This window comes from Chiloscyllium plagiosum, unplaced genomic scaffold (assembly GCF_037043375.1).
Source record: "Chiloscyllium plagiosum isolate Xiang-an unplaced genomic scaffold, Cpla_swu_hap1 HiC_scaffold_43, whole genome shotgun sequence".
Classification (NCBI taxonomy): Eukaryota; Metazoa; Chordata; class Chondrichthyes; order Orectolobiformes; family Hemiscylliidae; genus Chiloscyllium; species Chiloscyllium plagiosum.
This window is the reverse complement of record NW_028270181.1, coordinates 1,485,200-1,503,867: the sequence shown is the minus strand read 5'-3', so window position 1 is coordinate 1,503,867 and position 18,668 is coordinate 1,485,200. Positions and strand designations below refer to the sequence as shown.

Below are 18,668 nucleotides of genomic sequence, written 5' to 3'. Positions count from 1 at the left end.
AGTAATCTAGCTCTTCTGAAATGATTCAAACTGAGAAACTGTATTGCTGGATTGTTCATACTGGGAGCTGTGGAAGCAAAATAGTCTTTGATTAGACAAAACAAAAGTAGCTGTGCAGATCAACAAGTCAGTGAGAAAGGGCACAGGAAACTAGATAGATAAATGGAGGATAAACTGTATACATGACAGGAGAAGCATGATAGCTGATTAAACAGCAGATAGGTGGCTGCATTGCAGACAAATAGGTGTTCTCTCTGGGATTTAAACAGACCGACAGTCAGTTCAGCAGATAGACAGGTATAGGAAAAAGGAAGCTTTGACACACAGTCTCTGAGGGTTGGCTTCCCTGGGAATGAAATGATGTACAAAAGGAAAACTGAAACAGTGCCTTGTTTGAACCTGTCTGGTGATTGCAATGATTACTAAGGCAGCACATGAACTACAGCCAAATACCAAAATTCCACAGACAGCAGTAATGTGATGTAAAAGTGCATCTTGCTGATTTCAGGTGGGTCAGTGGGGAAGATGTAATTTGGCTGCACTGAGGCATGGGAAGGTTAGTCACTCCCACAACAAGGAGCAGGTTCTCCAAGCCCTCGTACATTGCGAGAGAGTCAGGAATGGGAGCCAATTTCCTCATCAACATAATTTCTCTATTTACATTGTGAAGGAGGTCTTGTGGATAAAACAACAGTTACTTTTTGACAATCAAAGTATCAGACATTATTTAAGGAGATGATACAACAGTTATACATGCAGAATTTTTTTTTGGACCCTAGACTGAAAGGAAGATACTGCTTTAAACCCTAAAGTCTGTGCAAAGAGGTGGCTGCATTTTGAAAATCATGATTACTGGGGCCAATATAAAAACCACAAGAATTGTGGATGTTGTAAGTCAAAAACAGAAATTGCTGGAAAAGCTCAACAGGTCTGGCATCACCTGTGGAGAGAAATCAGAGTTAACCCTGGGGAAGGCTCACTCGACTCAGAACGTTAACTCTGATTTCTCTCCACAGGCGCTGCCAGACCTGCTGAGCTTTTCCAGAAATTTCTGTTTTGAGTTGTATACAATGTTGTTTCCCTTTGGTACACAAAGTAAAAGCAGGCACAGTTGAGCCAATGGGTTCTGAACTAATGGATAACTGTTTGGCAACAGTATTTTGATTGGCTCCTGGCCAGGTGACCATGGCTTGTGAGGGACCAGTGCAGCAGGAAACCATCCAATCTGCAAAGAGAAAGGATCAAATTCCAAACCAGTGAATGAAAGAGCATCAGTGTATAAACATTCTTGTGTTAACAGCAAAGAGTGAAAATGAAATGGAAGAAACCAAAAGAAACAACCTATCAACTCCCACATCTGTCTGTCTTTGTGTGTCTGTTTGTGAAGCTACTCAGTGGGAATTTGAGAGGGGGAGAGGTCAAATGATAAAGTTATAAGTTAACAACTCACATTTCCTAATTGCTATTGATTAAAGAAAAATTGTTCACACTAAAACTATTTTTGTGTTAAACAAAGAAACTTGGTGAGTGTTTTCTTTTAAACTATGTTGTCAGTCAGGTAAACTGGGACCTTTGGATAATCTGACTAAACCTTTCAACGTTTGTGACAGCTCTTGGAATAGTAGGGCTTGATTCCAGTGAGGCGAAAGTGATTACTGCTGATGCTGAAGATTAGAGTCGAGAGTGTGGTGCTGGAATAGCACAGCAGGTCAGGCAGCATCCAAGGAGCAGGAAAATCGATGTTTCAGGCAAAAGCCCTTCAACAGGAATCCTGATGAAGAGTTTTTGCCCAAAACGTTGATTTTCCTGCTCCTTGGATGCTGCCTGACCTGCTGTGCTTTTCCAGCACTACAATCTTGACCCTTGATTTCCAGTGAATCAACCCAGTGAGTGGTGACACTGTTCCTTCAGTGTCTCTGGGTCAAAATCCTGGAACACCTCCTTTAGGACTTTGTGGATCTACCCACAAAATATGGACTGCAGCGGTTCAAGAAAGTAGCTCACCACCACATTCCCAAGGGGCAACTAGGGATGAGCAGTAAATGCTGGGCCAGCAACACCTACTTCCAATGAAAGAATGAAAAAAAATGAGCCACAACTTCTCAATCTAAATTCAAAGATGGTATCAAGTTTGTTAATTCAACATGGTGACCTTATAGAGGTTTACAAAATTATAAGGGGCATGGATATGGTAAATAGGCAAAGTCTTTTCCCTGGGGTTGGGGAGTCCAAAACTAGAGGGCATAGGTTTAGGGTGAGCGAGGAAAGATATAAAAGAGACCTAAGAGGCAACGTTTTCACACAGAGGGTAGTATGGGTATGGAATGAGATGCCAGAGGATGTGGAGGAGGCTGGTACAATTGCAACATTTAAGAGGCATTTGGATGGGTATATGAATAGGAAGGGTTTGGAGGGATATGGGCCGGGTGCTGGCAGGTGGGACTAGATTGGGTTGGAATATCTGGTCGGCATGGACAGGTTGGACTGAATGATCTGTTTCCATGCTGTACATCTCTATGACTCTATAAGGGTATAATAATCAAATAAACTCTCAGATGAACCAATTTGGCTAAGTTCAGTTACAGTTTGAGCTGACTGCTTATCTACTCCATTGGAAGGATGAGTTGGATCTCTAGATAAGGCAATGGAATGATCCAATCTTGAGTCACGAACTCAAGATTAGCAACAAGACCATTTGTAAGTTATTTAGATATAGTTGTGAATTCAATTTGGGAATATATTGCCCCTCTACGTTGATCAGTCTATACATCTCTAGCAAGCTACTTCTTCACCTCCAACCTGAGAGACAGATATAAACATTGGAGCTTTAATTGTGTAGAAACTGGGGTCTGGGTGACAATTAGAAAAGATTTCCTTTCTGAAATTTCCCTAACTTCAGTGTCTCTGTAATTTATCAATTTCTGACAGCTGGAGATTCAGTTAGAATACTTTCAAATATCTTGCCAGCAACAGAGAGCAGCCTATAGCAACACTATCACCATAACAACGGGGAACAGCCAATTACAATATGTTCACTATTAACACTGTTGTTGCCTGACAGCTCTTTGACCAGTATTTCCAGCTGATTTATGGGTACCTTAAAATATTATAATCATCCCTCAGAAACATCCCAAAGCATATCCATGTAATCAATTACATTGACACACTGTGATTGTCAAGTCAACAAATGCAAGTGCCATTTTTCACACAACAGGATTCCACAGATAATAATGACGTGAAGGATCAGAGAATATAATATGTTTTTATGGCTTTGAATGAAGGAGAATTATTGACTTGGAGCCCAGGGGAACAACCTGCTCTTCTTCCAGTCATGTTCTGTGATCTTTAGCATCCACCATAGTCACTGGGTGGCTGCACAGTTAGAAGTTCATTAGTATGACCTCTCTGACAATGCATACAGACCAGCTCAGAATGTCAGCCAAAGGTCACATACTCACTTGGAAAATACATCCAAATCTACAACTATCTGTTTAAATTCATGCAATGTGAGTGTCGTTGGCTGGCCCACCATTTATTCCCCATTCCCAATTTCCCTGGAGAAGGTAATGATGATTGTCCTCATGAACTGCTATAGTCCATTGGGGCCCCTGATGGGTACTGAATCGCAAAAATGTGCAAAGCAATGGGTTGGGGGGAGAGAAGAGGAATAGTGGCACGAGGTAAGAATGTTCAATTAATGAGCCAGTGCAGAAAAATGGGCCGAATGGCCTTCTTTTGTTCCACAACGATTTTGTAAACAGTGGCATTACCTTGACCATGTTTAGAACTAATGTCATGAGGACTTCCTGCAGACGGGAATCAATGAAGGAGACTCCCAGGACAGCTGCTTCCCAACCGTGTACCACTAGAGCACCACCTCTACCAGGTCCATTCTGCTGTTGGGACAGGTCATACTCTGAAACAGTGATGATGAGGTCTGGGATATTCTGTAAGGTATGATTCTGTGAGTATGACTAGGTAAGGCTTTTTCGAAGAGTGTGGTGCTGGCAATGCACAGCTGGTTCAGGAAGATGAAGAGCTTATGCTCGAAACATTGATTCTCCTGCTCCTCGGATGCTGCCTGACCTGCTGTGCTTTCCCAGTATCATACTCTTCGACTCTGATCTCCAGCATCTGCAGTGCTCATTTTCTCCCTATGTCAGGCTGTTGTTTGACTAATCTTTGGAGCAACTATCCCAACTTTAACACAAGTCCTAGATGTTAGTGAAGAGAACTTTATAGGATCAGAAGGTTTAGGGCTGTTTTTGTGGTAACTCAATCTCAGGGCTAAGTCCCTGTTGAGCTTTCCATCCGGTAATATTCTTGTTAAACTACGCTGTAATGAATTGGAACAACTAAGTGGTTTGCCATGCCATTTCCGAATGCAGTTGACAGTTAACAGCTGTGGGTTCTAAATGGCCAGTCTGGGATAAGGATGGAGCAGGCGATAAAGAAGGCAAATGGTGTGTTGGCCTTCCTCGTGACAGAATTCGAGTACAGGAGCAGGGATATCTTGCTGCAATTATGCAGGATTTTGGAGAGACCACACCTGTAATAATGTGTACATGTTTGGTCTCCTTATCAGAGGATGGATTTTCTGAATATGGAGAGAGTGCATCAAATGTTTACCAGACTGATTCCTGGGATGGCAGGACTGATATATGAAGAAATTCTGGATCAGTTAGGACTATATTCAGTGGAGTTTAGAAGAATTGAGGAGGGAAAGGTGGATGAATCTCATAGAAACCTATAAAATTCTAACAGGGCTAGACAGTGTAAATGCAGGAGAAATGTTCCCAATGACTAGGGAGTTCAGAACCAGGGGATCACTCTCAAGGCTGCGGGGTATGAAAACTCCTCTTTAGATGGAGAGGAATTTATTCAGCCAGAGTGTGGTGATTTTGTACAATTCTCTATCATGGAAAGTGACTGAGACCCAAACATCAACTCTTTTTCAAGGAAGATTTGGCACCCTGTCCACCGGTGATGTCACTTTCAAGGAACTTTTCTTGTACTTGATTTCTTTCAAATGTCCTATCAATGCCACAATGTAACTCATCTTCCACAGCACATTTTCCCACATCCTGACTAACTCTGAATATCAGAAGCTCCCTTTGATAATGGAGTCTGACCCTCAACTTGGAATACTTTGTTAGTTTGCCTAATGCAACTAATTAAATAAACTGCATATTTTTCTCCTTCTTTAATTTACTCCAAGGTTTGCAGGCAGTGCTATTGATGTTACCTGGCACAGGTTACTCCTCCCTCGTGGTGTTGCAATGTTCATTCTGCCAGTGATATTTATTAGAAGGCACTGTTCACATCTCAGAGACCAATCCTGCAGGTCCTGCTGCTTTCCTCTCACGTTATTTGCCTTTCATGCAATTTCTGCCAACAATCAAACAAAACGTACCATCTGGGATCCCACTCAGACAAACACCATGTCATATTCGTCACTCACTCCAAAACTCAATCATTAGAGTGTAATTGATTTAATTAATCTGCAAGGGCTTCCAAAAGTTAGCCTTGCCAAGATAGTGTATATTTTGTTCTAAATTAATGTGTCTGGACCAAGTATGAAATCTCAGTGGGCTACCTTGAAACTTTTCCAAAACCCAGAAAAGACAATATTTTACTTAAACATTTTAAGGAGATGGCACAAGCCTGATACACATGTTGTTTTGAGCAGGATAGATTACCTGCTCACTCCTACCTCCTCTTTAATATCATGCATTGAGTAAGGAACCTCAAATACCAAAGCAGTTAAACCTTTGAACCTGCAGGATGTACTGACCTATGGACCAGCTTCCAGGTTATAGAAAAATAATTGATAGACTCTGAAAATAAAAAATGCTAGAGCGCAAACTAATGTTTTGAGTCTAGATGACTCTTCATCAGAGCCGACGTGAAGTGCGAGGGGACAGCATTAATGCAACAATGGAGAGGAGGAAGGATGTCCTTTCTCTCCTCCCTCAATTCCAGTGGGCTGTCTGTTCTGTCCATTTTGATAGTTAGACACATCATTATTCTGCATTCTCACATTCCCCATCACTTAAACTGCACTATCAGTTTCTTTTCTCTCCCAGCATTCCACCCTCCTACTATTGCATAAATACTGCCCTCTCCACATCAGCTCTGATTAAGAGTTATCTAGACTTGAAACATTAACTTGCTCTCTCTCCACAGATGCTGCCAGACCTGCTGTGATTTCTAGCTTTTTTTTTGTTTTCAGTACAGATTCCAGCATCTGCAGAAGTTTGCTCGTACATTGATAGGCCCTATTGGAAATGAATATACTCATGTCAATTCTGTATCGGACACGTGATAAATATCACACCCAGTACTCAATCAAACCCATGTGGGATATTCTGGTAAATTCGCTCAGAACTTTCATATTCCCTGCAGTCTCCAATTAATCTAGCTCCCTTTCAATAAAGTACACCCAAAGCAATTTCAAATCAACTCAAACCTAATGGTATAACTAGAACCAAGATGCCCAAAACCTTTTGCACAATTGAATCTGATTATCTCTCTGTTTCTTTTTTCTGATTTAATACATTCCTAATAGGCAGTCTAATACTAAACCTTAAATGTTAAACTATAATTGCTTCAGCAGTCAGAGACGAAATGAGGAGTTTTATCCAAATTATAATTAAATTCCAACAATAGAAAGTCAGGTTGTGGAAACTGGCTCTATTGTAGCACCTCACTTGTGTTTGAGGAGAGGATTATGCAGTTCAGTAAAGCAGTCAGAGGACTTTGCTTTGCAAAAGCTGCCCACAAAAATCTTGACTTTACAAAGCCAAGAAAACATCATATTAACAATGGTACTCCACAGACAGCAAAATACAAACTGGATTTCTCCCAAACTTAGAATCCAGTTTTTAAATTACTGAAACTGGCTATTTTTAAAATGAAGTTATTATGAAGAAATCTTTGCCCAGTCAGACTATCACCCACAGACAAGTTTTTAATAAACTTCTCCCTGACATCCTGGAAAGTTCCCCAACTTCCTCATTCACTCTTGCATTCTAACTTAATTTCTCAATTTCCTTCCGATTGACTTGTTGGGCTGAAGGGCCTGTTTCCACACTATAGGGAATCTAATCTTCCAGCTGGTGCCTTCCTCACCTTCCAATCCCTGTTCTCAGGTTACTGACCATGACTTCAGCTCCTTTCAGCCACATTTCAGGTTAATGTTGCCCCACTGCACTCTCTTCTTTGAGTACCTCCTAGGGTCAGAACAACAAAGAGGTTTTCCTGCAGCTCTGACCAACGTTTACCTACAAAATTGACACTAATCACTCAAACAACTCCTCATCTTATTTTTCATTTCTGCTCTTGGGATCTTGTTGAATAGCTGCATTCCCTCCTTAAAACAGTGACCTAGCTACAAGTTCTTCATTGCCTGCAAAGTGCTTTAGCAGATCCATCAATTCTGAAAGTCGCCATTTGAATACAAATAATTGTAAATTTATTTTGATTTATTGAAGAATTCACTGTGAAAATCAATTCTGGAAGCTTGAAAATATCTTTCCAAAAACAGAGGACATCTTATACACAGGAAAAATGCAAGAACCGCTGGCATTGATTCAGATGGTTGCTATTTGAAACGTGACAAAAAATGACCACCGTTAATTAAAACTAAATTAATGTGTCACCTTTTACCTAATGAACTAATTCCACTGTAAGAATTTGAATCACAATCATAACATTATAAAAGTCACCAAATCCATTGTCTTCAGCATCCAACGTAAAGAATTCATTCTGAGCTTCATCATTTGAGCTGTGGCATCACTGCAAGGATCCTGCTGAGGATAATTTCAGTTTCAGGATCATCACGCCAAACAAAATATCTCTCTCTCCATCCCTTGAATTGGTTATTCTTCATTTTTGAATGATCTGATGACAATTTCTGTGTGAATAGAATCCCACAATTTGATGGCAAAATGATCCAAGTATATGAACATACAACTTAGGGTCTGGAGTAAGCTATTTGGCCCTTCAAGCCGTGTCCACCATCGAGAGGTCATGGCTGATCCATTTCCCTGTGTGTGTCCCCAGAAGACCTCAGCTTTCTCATTGATTATAAACTGAGTACAGCCTTGAATATATTCAATGCTCCAGCTCTCTGCTCTCTGGGATACAGAATTTCACAGTCTAACGATGCCAACACTTCATTTGCCTTCTTGGTCACTTCCCAAAACTGCGTACTAACTTTTTCTGATTCATGTTCTCCATTCTTTTTTCCTGCTGCTCATCTCCAGGATGGGACAGCACAGGAGCAGGGTTCACAATTGAAATGTCTGCTCTGGGTTGTTTCCTGAGCTGCTGCTACATGTTTCCAGCATCTTCCCATTTCATTTCAGATTTTCAACAGCTGCAACATTTTGCTTGTTGCAACTAATGCTCAGATACTGGTCTTTTGTGAATGAATCCAAGGAGGTCTCAGTGGAGATTCACCTGTAGGAGACAAAGACTAACAGCTGCCTTTTATAGCTTCAGAAATATTTAAAAATAAGTATTAGGTTTTAATGACCTGTCAAGAAAAAGCACAGTAACAGATCAATCTCAAATTCTGAATTAGACCTTATTACAATACAGTGCACTGACAGCAACTGTTTTATTTTTCACAAGGGATTGTTGGAATTGTTAAAAGCCCAGAAGGCCAGGTGATGGCTCAGCAGTATTATTGCTGGACTGTTAACCTAGAAATGCCAGGTAATGTTAGAGTCATAGAGATGTACAGCACGGAAATAGACCCTTCGGTCCAACCCGTCCATGCTGACCAGATATCCCAACCCAATCTAGTCCCACTTGCCAGCACCCGGCCAATATCCCTCCAAACCCTCCCTATTCATATATACGCATCCAGATGCCTCTTAAATGTTGCAATTGTACCAGACTCCACCACATCCTCTGGCAGCTCATTCCATACACGTACCACCCTCTGCGTGAAAACGTTACCCCTTAGGTCTCTTTTATATCTTTCCTCTCTCACCCTAAACCTATGCTCTCTAGTTCTGGACTCCCTGACCCCAGGGAAAAGACTTTGTCTATTTATCCTATCCATGCTCCTCATAATTTTATAAACCTCTATAAGGTCACCCCTCAGCCTCCGACGCTCCCGGGAAAACAGCCCCAGCCTGTTCAGCCTCTCCCTATAGCTCAGATCCTCCAACCCTGGCAACATCCTTGTAAATCTCTTCTGAACCCTTTCAAGTTTCACAACATCCTTCCGATAGGAAGGAGAGCAGAATTGCACGCAATATTCCAACAGTGGCCTAACCATTACCCTGTACAGCCGCAACATGACCTCCCAACTCCTGTACTCAATACTCTGACCAATAAAGGAAAGCATACCAAAAGCCTTCTTCACTATCCTATCTACCAGCGACTCCACTTTCAAGGAGCTATGAACCTGCACTCCAAGGTCTCTTTGTTCAGCAACACTCCCTAGGACCTTACCATTAAATATATAAGTCCTGCTAAGATTTGCTTTCCCAAAATGCAGCCCCTCGGATTTATCTGAAATAAACTCCATCTGCCACTTCTCAGCCCATTGGCCCATCTGGTCCAGAACCTGTTGTAATCTGAGGTAACCTTCTTCGCTGTCCACTACACCTTGAATTTGGTGTCATCTGCAAACTTACTAACTATACCTCTTGTGCTCACATCCAAATCATTTATGTTAGTGACAAAAAGTAGAGGGCCCAGCACCGATCCTTGTGGCACTCCACTGGTCACAGGCCTCCAGTCTGAAAAACAACCTTCCACCACCACCCTCTCTCTTCTACCTTTGAGCCAATTCTGTATCCAAATGGCTAGTTCTCCCTGTCTTCCATGAGATCTAACCTTGTTAATCAGTCTCCCATTGGGAACCTTGTCGAACTCCTTACTGAAGTCCATATAGATCACATCTACTGCTCTGCCCTCATCAATCTTCTTTGTTACTTCCTCAAAAAACTCAATCAAGTTTGTGAGACATGATTTCCCATGCATAAAGCCACGTTGACTATCCATAATCAGTCCTTGCCTTTCCAAATATATGTACATCCTGTCCCTCAGGATTCCCTCCAACAACTTGCCCACCACTGAGGTCAGGCTCACTGATCTATAGTTCCCTGGCTTATCTTTACCACCCTTCTTAAACAGTGACACTACGTTAGCCAACCTCCAGTCTTCCGCACCTCACCTGTGACTATCGATGATACAAATATCTCAGCAAGAGGCCTAGCAATCACTTCTCTAGCTTCCCACAGAGTTCTAGAGTCCACCTGATCAGGTCCTGGGGATTTATCCACCTTTAACCATTTCCAGACATCTAGCATTTCCTCCTCTGTAATCTGGACATTTTGCAAGATGTCACCATCTATTTCCCTACAGTCTGTATCTTCCATATCCTTTTCCACAGTAAATATTGATGCAAAATATTCATTTAGTATCTTCCCCATTTTCTGTGGCTCCACACAAAGGCCACCTTGCTGATCTTTGAGGGGCCCTATTCACTCCCTAGTTACCCTTTTGTCCTTAATATATTTGTAAAAACCCTTTGGATTCTCCTTAACTCTATTTGATGTTCTGGGAATCCAGGTTTGAATCCTGTTATGGCAGATGGTGGAATTTGAATTTGATTAAAATCTGAAACTAAAAGTCTAATGATGAACATGAATCCATTCTTGATTGTCAGGAAAAGTCCCTCTGGTTCACTAATGTCCTTTAGGGAAGGAATCTTTACCTGGGTCAGACCTACATATGACTCCAGACCCACAGCAATGTCTTAACTGGGCAATAAATGCTGGCCCAGCCTGTTACAGCCTCATCACACAAATCAATAAAAAATATTTGTATCATATCCTATACCTTTCCCAACCTGTCATTGTTTTAAGAATTACTCCTGTGTTACTGTCTACTTTTACTATTCATATAAGACTTTGATTTTGTTACCCAGAGATTGTCAGATAATGTTCTGCACTGAAGGCTCAACATTTCTATCTGATTAAGTTCCTCGTGGTGTCTGGTAGAAGACCGTTACCATTGCCAAGATTAAGAGTTTTGTCGATGTTCTTTCAGTTCTTCTAACGCTGAAACAGCAGCTGACTATTATAATGTGGCTTTCTCCTCGTGTGAGTGACCTTGCTGTTCCTGAATCTCCCACTATCACCCTGTAGCTGTATGAGAACACTGGGCCCAGTGGTTAGAAAAGCCTCTTTTCTTGGATTACCTGTTACTAAGAGACCAAGCTGAAGGCTTTGAACTTACATTATTTAAAAAGCAGATTCTCCAAAACCCACAGGAAAATTCCTTGCACCAGACGCATTAATGAAAGGGAGTGGAAATGGAAATAGTTTTGTCCTTGCAGTAAAGCTATCAGTCCCGGGTTTCCCTGTGAGTAAATGAGGGGTCTGCAAATACAAAGAACTACAGTAGCCACCTTATTTCACTTCCTTTGGGAAACACAACAATTCCTTTTTAGGAAATATATTGAAATAAATATTATGAAACTGCTACCGTGATTTTAAATTGTTCAAAGCCAAACCATTCCTTCTTTTATTCAAACACAGAGCCTTCTGCTAGTTTTGTGGTTGCAGTAATCTGTTCACTCCGGTCCAGGCTGAACAGTGGGGCCCTCTGGTTTTACAGCACCATCTCTCAAATAATATATGATTGGAAATAGTCCCAGCTTTTCAATCAAGGTCATTTTCTTTTAAATTAATTGGTGCATTTTTTAAGATATTGATTACTTGTAAAACAATTGTAGTTTAATAAGGGATATTTTCAAAAAAAATACCCAGGAGTTTCTTTGTGTTCCTCTGTCAATGACACCTCGAGCTGCTGATTTCAGCCCAATAAGCAAAAACATGTGAATTGCTTTCTTCCCTGATGCCCTCTGCCATGCTGTTCAAATGTTAATTTAATCAGGTACACACTAAACGACCTTGCAGCCTCAGCTGAATTCTAGAGTTAAATTGAATAGTTTGACCTTCCGATAGCAGGAGCTCTTCGCTCTGATTGAATCTGCAGCTCAGTCTGAGCTTACAGTATGATGGTGTAACTGTGGACCATGCCGGGTCCTCAGTCCCATTCACTATTCACCCTGGCCAGCTCCAACTCCTTTCCAACTGCACTACCACAGGTTACAGGTTACAGAATTTGATGAGTTTGTTCATTTCATATTGATAGTTTTTTAAAATTGTTGCAAACATAAAATTTTAACTTTCAATTTGCAAGTGATATATTTTAAACAACAATTTTGAATTTAGTTAATCAACATCTCCAATATTTGGACAGATGTTACTGTGCAGAGTGAAACCCAGTTTGAAAATTACCTGCAACTGCAAGCATTAAAGGAGTCTGTAAGTCAGTGGAGTGACAACTTCCCAACAAACCATAATTATCCGAAAGGTATACAACACGTACTGATTACAAATAGAGCCGGACATTAAGTCAAGACCTTTATTGTGCCGCAATGGTCTTACTAAAACATATAATTGCTCTCATCAGAGAGAGAACTGATGTGGGTCTAACCTGAGGGTCACCACACCTCAACAAGGGGAGAGAATGAGAAGAAGAGTCTTTCATGATAACCTCAGCCAGGGATGGGAATTGAACCCATGCTGTTTTGCAAACCAACCATCCAGCCAACTGAGCCAAACCTTTGGCACATTTTCAAACCTTTGCATCTTCTGCCAATGGAAGAGGGTGGGAGGGTTGCTTTCCCAAGGCAGTAAGAAGTAATAACAGAGTTAGTGGAAGAAGGCTGGTTTATGTGTTAGGCCAGGCTGCATTCACAAAGCTTGGTAATTTCTTGCAATCTTGGGCAGAGCAATTGCTGTACCAAGCTGTGATGCATCTGGATAGAACGCTTTCTTTGGTGCATCTATAAAAATTGGTCAGAGTCATTGTGGACATGCTGAATTTCCTTAGTCTTCAGAGGAGGTACAGGCATTGGTATGCTTTCTTGACAATACCGTCAACATAGATGGATCAGAATAGATTGTTGCTGATGTTTCCTGCTCGGAACTTGAAGCTCTTGACCACCTCCACCTCAGCACCATTGATATAATGGTGACCTCCACTCCATTTTCTGATGTTGATGACCAGCTCCTTTGTTTTGCTGACATTGAGGGAAAGATTCTTGTCTTTACACCACACTGCTAAACCGTCTACCTTCTTCCTGAACTCTGTCTCATCTTTGTTCGAAATCTCACTCACTACGGTGGTGTCATCAGCAAATTTAACTGAAATTAAACTAAATTTAACTAATTTTGCTGATAACTAAAACTGATCTTAGAATGTTTAGAGTTGTATCTCATTCCTTGTATCTCAAGGAATATTAAGTCGAAACTATTTCTCTTGTGCTCGTCAGGACCAAAATGCAAGAAAACCAACTTTTGTATGGGAACAGCAATGTAGGCATTATGAGCAGAGAGTGTTGATTGGATGGTGTGGGGAACCAGCAGGAACTGTTCACTGCCTTAGCTAACTGATTAAAACGAGGCATGTGGGGGGATCCAAGATGGCGGCGACCCAGCAAGACTGAGTCTATAGTGCTCCTCCCAAGACTTGGGTACAGTGGGTCACCCACCCCCTACCACGCTCACCAAATCATTTATAATAGTTTTGTAATTTAACTAGTTGTGTAATATTACATTTAAACAATTTAATCCTAAGTAAAAATGACTAAAGGGAAGGGAGCCCGCAGCTCTCAGCAAGCAGGAACCCCTCTCCCACCCTCTCCAGCTGCAGCAGAGGCGTCCACAGCCGCCCCGGGGGACTTACCTACAGTGACAAGCCTCGTGGAAATGATCTCCAAACTGGATTCGAAGATCGATGCCTTTATTGCAGAATCCAGAAATCGTTGGGACTCGCTCTGGGCCACGCTGCAGAAGCACAACCGAGAAATCCAACAAATCGAGCGCCGAGTCGGAGGGGCGGAGTTAAAGGCCGCGACCTCCGAACTACCGCTCAATCGGCCGTGGATCAGGTCCGGACTCTCGAGCAGCGAGTCCGGACCTTGGATAATCGAGGTCGTCGAAAAAATATTCGTTTGCTGGGCTTTCCCGAACGGGAAGAGGAAGGCCAGCTTACAGCATTCCTGGAGCAGTGGCTGCCACAACTTTTAAATCTGCAAGCTGGATCAGGCCGGGTAAGGGTGGAATGGGCCTACCGGGTCGCAATACGCGGGCCCGGCTCGAACCAACGCCCGCGCCCGGTCCTGTTCCGGCTGCAGAGCTACAAGGAGAGGCAGATACTCCTAGAAGCCTCTAGAAATCTGGGAAAAGACCCCCAAGCTATGATCTATAAAGGATCCAAGATCATGCTATTTCAGGACTTTTCCCCGGCTCTGGTTTGAAAGAGGAAGGCATTCGACGAGGTGAAGAAGCGTTTAAGGGACTTAAATATTCAGGACTCCTTACGCTACCCAGCAACGTTACGCTTTAACCATGAAGGATCCGTATATAACTTTGGATCACCAGAAAAGGCTAAGGAATTCTTGGACTCTCTTAGATAAACTGTAAGACATAATGGATGTTGGTCTGCCTTTCCCCCCGCTTTGGTTTATATCCCCCTTTTTTTTTCTCTTACCTTACTGTTTAATATTATCATGGGGGGTGGGGAGAGGGATTTGATTTTCTCCCCCCCCCCGGGGTTGTTTTCTGTTATTATTTTATGTATATATGAGGGATGTATGTATATGTGTGTGTATATATATATATATATATAAAAGCTGGGGGCTTTGGTTAATGTTGGTGGGGGTAGGTGGTTACCTTATTCAATTTTACCTCTGTCTCTAGGAGCGGGGTTGTTTTCCCCTAGTTATTTTGTATTATTATATTTAATTATTATTTGTTGAGGTGGTAATTTTATAGTTATATGTTTATATATGGTATTAACATTACCAAATATATCCAGGTGTTGGTATGGGTGGGGGTAGGGTGCTCACTGTTAACTCTAGCTTTGTATTATATCTGAATTCTCCTCATTTTATTGAGGAGCGCCTGGGTCAAGGGTGGGGCATTGGTTGGGAGAGGATATGATGGACTTTTGGAGAGGAGTGACACCCCCTGGGAACAAGGGGGAAAATCTCCACTTAGATACGTTTATATTTTTTTTATTTAGAAATAGTTTTTTATTGTACTGTTGTGGGTATATTAAAGAGGTTTTATTTTTGTAAATTTTATATGTTCTATGCTCGGGATGTTCTGGATAGGGCTCCCCCTCCCGAGGGGTCTTGGATTGGCCCAGAGGATTATGGTTGATCAGTCGGTTAAGTGGTGCACCTGGAATGTCAAGGGGAGTAATTCGCCAGTCAAAAGGAAGAAAATATTATCAAATCTTAAGAAGGAAAGAGTTGATACAGCTCTCCTACAGGAGACACACCTGTCGGATAAAGAACACTTGAAATTACGACAGGGCGGATTTGATCAGGTCTTTTTTTCTTCTTTTAGCTCAAAAAGCAGGGGAGTTGTTATTCTTGTTCGGAAGAATTTCCCTTTCAAAATCCTAAAGCAGATAAAAGACAAATCTGGATGATATATCTTGATTAAAGCCCTCATAAATGGAGAGGAATATGGGATTTTAAATTTGTACTGCCCCCCGGCAGACCCCTTTAAATTTATAACGGAAGCCTTTTCAAAATTGATGGCTTTTGATGCCCGTCATATAATTATAGGGGGAGACTTTAATTGTATTATGGATCCGGAAATAGATAGGATTCCCAAGAGTACTGCAGGATATCTCCCAGATCTAGATAATTGATGGATCTGAACAAAGAATTAGGATTAGTGGATGTATGGAGATGTCTTCATCCACAGAGCAGAGATTTTTCTTTCTACTCCAATCCACATAAATGTCATACCAGAATTGATATGTTTTTTGCCCCCTCGAGTTTTTTAAATTCCATATCATCCTGTAAAATAGGTAGTATAGCAATTTCCGACCACGCTGCTGTATATATGGAAACTAAGGCGAGGAACAATGGGACATCCCCTCGGCATTGGCGTATGGACCCCTTCCTAATGAAAGATAGTAAATTTGTAAAGTACTTCTCTCAAGAATTTAAAACTTTTTTAGAAATTAGTTCAGGTACGGCTAGCAACCCGTCAATGATGTGGGAGACCATCAAAGCTTACACACGAGGTTTGATCATCTCCTATACAGCGACCCAGAAGAAATTGAAGGGAGAACAACAGCGTCTGCTTGAAGCTCGCTTAAAAGCAGCTGAAACAGCATACACTGATAGACCTTCTATTATTAAATTGCAAAGGATTACAGCTCTTAGGACAGCTCTAAACACTACGCTTACTCAAATGGCTAAGAGGGAAATATTATTTGCAAAACAAAGGTTATATGAATATGGCGACAAACTGGGTAGATACTTAGCATTTCTTGCAAAGAAAAAAAAGGCCCCTCAGACTATTACATCTATCAAGGAAAGTACGGATATTTTGACTCATGATCATAAAACGATTAATGCGATCTTTAGAGAATTTTATTCGCAGAATTGTGAAGATGGGATGAGGAGGATGCAGTCATTTTTTAAAAATTTGACTTTTCCAGGCCTAACTCCGGAACAAGTATCGGTCCTAAATGCTCCTCTTACACTCCAAGAAATACTTGATGCAATTAGGCAACTTCAGAATGGTAAGGCGCCGGGCCCAGATGGTTTTCAAGCTGAATTCTATAAAGAATTTACAGAAATATTGGCTGGTCCACTTATGGACATGTATAACTATGCATGTAGTCAGGGCTGTCTCCCGCCTTCGCTGAAAGAGGCAAATATCTCTCTTATCCTTAAAAAAGGAAAGGACCCAGAAGATTGTACATCATACAGACCAATATCCTTGCTAAATGTAGATTTTAAAATCCTTTCTAAAACGTTAGCACTGAGACTAGAAAGGATACTGCCACATATTATAAAGGAGGATCAGACGGGGTTTATTAAGGGCCATAGATCATCCAATAATATTAGAAGGGCTCTGAATATGATTCAAGCCTGTCATCAGGGAAAGATACCAGGAGTAGTGGTTTCATTAGACGCGGAAAAGGCATTTGATAGGGTCGAATGGTCATATTTGTTTTACACATTGGAAAGGTTTGGCGTTGGATAGGTGTTGACCAAATGGGTCTCAACATTGTATAGTGATCCCAAAGCAGTTGTGGTTACCAATGGATTAGGTTTGGATAGCTTCAGTGTGGGTAGGGGCTGCCGTCAGGGATGTCCCCTCTCGTCATTGTTATTTACGCTAATATTTGAACCACTAGCAGAAGCTATACGAGCTGATCCTAATATAATGGCCCCAAGGATTGGTACAGGTAAACATAAAATTACCCTTTATGCAGATGATGTTCTTCTATTCCTCAGTAACCCTCTGATGTCCGTACCTCGCCTAATCCAAGTTATTAATACATTTAGTGCATTCTCAGGCTATAAAATTAATTTATCAAAATCGGAGGCTATGCCAATGGGTGGTCTTGCTATGATACCCCGCTTAGCGGACGGATCCCTTTTTCCCTTTCGTTGGTCCCTGGAGGGCTTCTTATATTTAGGCATTTTTATTACTCCAGTATTTGGTCAGTTGTATAAGGCTAATTTTGTGTATTTATTGGAAAGGATAAGGCAGGACCTCCAGCGATGGGGAGACCTTCCAATTTCCTGGTTGGGTAGAATAGCACTAATCAAAATGAATATCCTGCCCCGTCTCCTATATCCTATGAGAATGCTTCCGGTGATGCTGCCGAGGACGGCTTTATGTAAATTATATGGCTGGCTGGGTTCCTTTATCTGGAATCATATACGGCCCCTCATTAAGCTGAAGAAGCTACAGCTTCCACAGACAAGGGGAGGATTGGACTTCCCAGACTTTAGGAAATATCAGTTAAGTTCCCTATTAAGTTACATAGCTGATTGGGTCTTGTCTGATCCACAATCAATCTGGTTGGACATCGAGGCCTCTCAAGTAAAATACCCACTTATTAACCTTTTATTCTCAGACAAGAGGAAAATCATTACAGATCACTGTAAAAACCCTATAATACTAAATACAATCAAGGCTTGGAATATAATGCGGCAAAATGAGGGCAATTCACATAAAACATCCCCCTATGCACCGATAGTGGGAGCATGGGGATTCCAACCGGGGTTTACAGATGCCACTTTTAAACTCTGGAGATCCAGGGGTATCTCATGTTTAGGGGATCTATTTAAAGATGGGGTCCTGATGTCTTTTGAACAGCTGCTTCAGAAATTCGGATTACCTAATGGAGACCTCTTTCGATACTTCCAAATTCGAGATTATATACAGAAGAAGACTACGTTATTAGATAGTCTTTATAAATCAGATAGGGAATGTAGTGTCCTACGACCAGTGGGGGTATCTTCCGTCAGTACTATTTATCATTTACTACATGATGAAATATCGGGAGATATGGATAATCTGCTTAAAACATGGGATCAGGATTTGGGACTAGAAATCTCTATAGAAACGTGGAATGATATTTGGGAAAATGCTCGAAGAATTACTATCTGTAACAGAACCCAGGCTATCCAGCTGAAGATACTTCATAGGGCCCATATAGCACTGATTCGATTGGCAAAATTTAAGGCAGGAGCATCTCCAATGTGTCCTAAATGCAAAATAGAGGTGGGCACTCTTGTACATTGC

The 18,668-nt window shown here is 41.5% G+C and overlaps 1 protein-coding gene across 3 annotated transcripts in view; it reads right to left on the bottom strand.

The window, feature by feature from the left end:
- Positions 1-18,668, bottom strand: part of LOC122541732 (glutamate receptor ionotropic, delta-1-like) — an 849,209-nt gene that overhangs the window by 724,929 nt on the left and 105,612 nt on the right. The gene's annotated exons all lie outside the window — the stretch shown is intronic.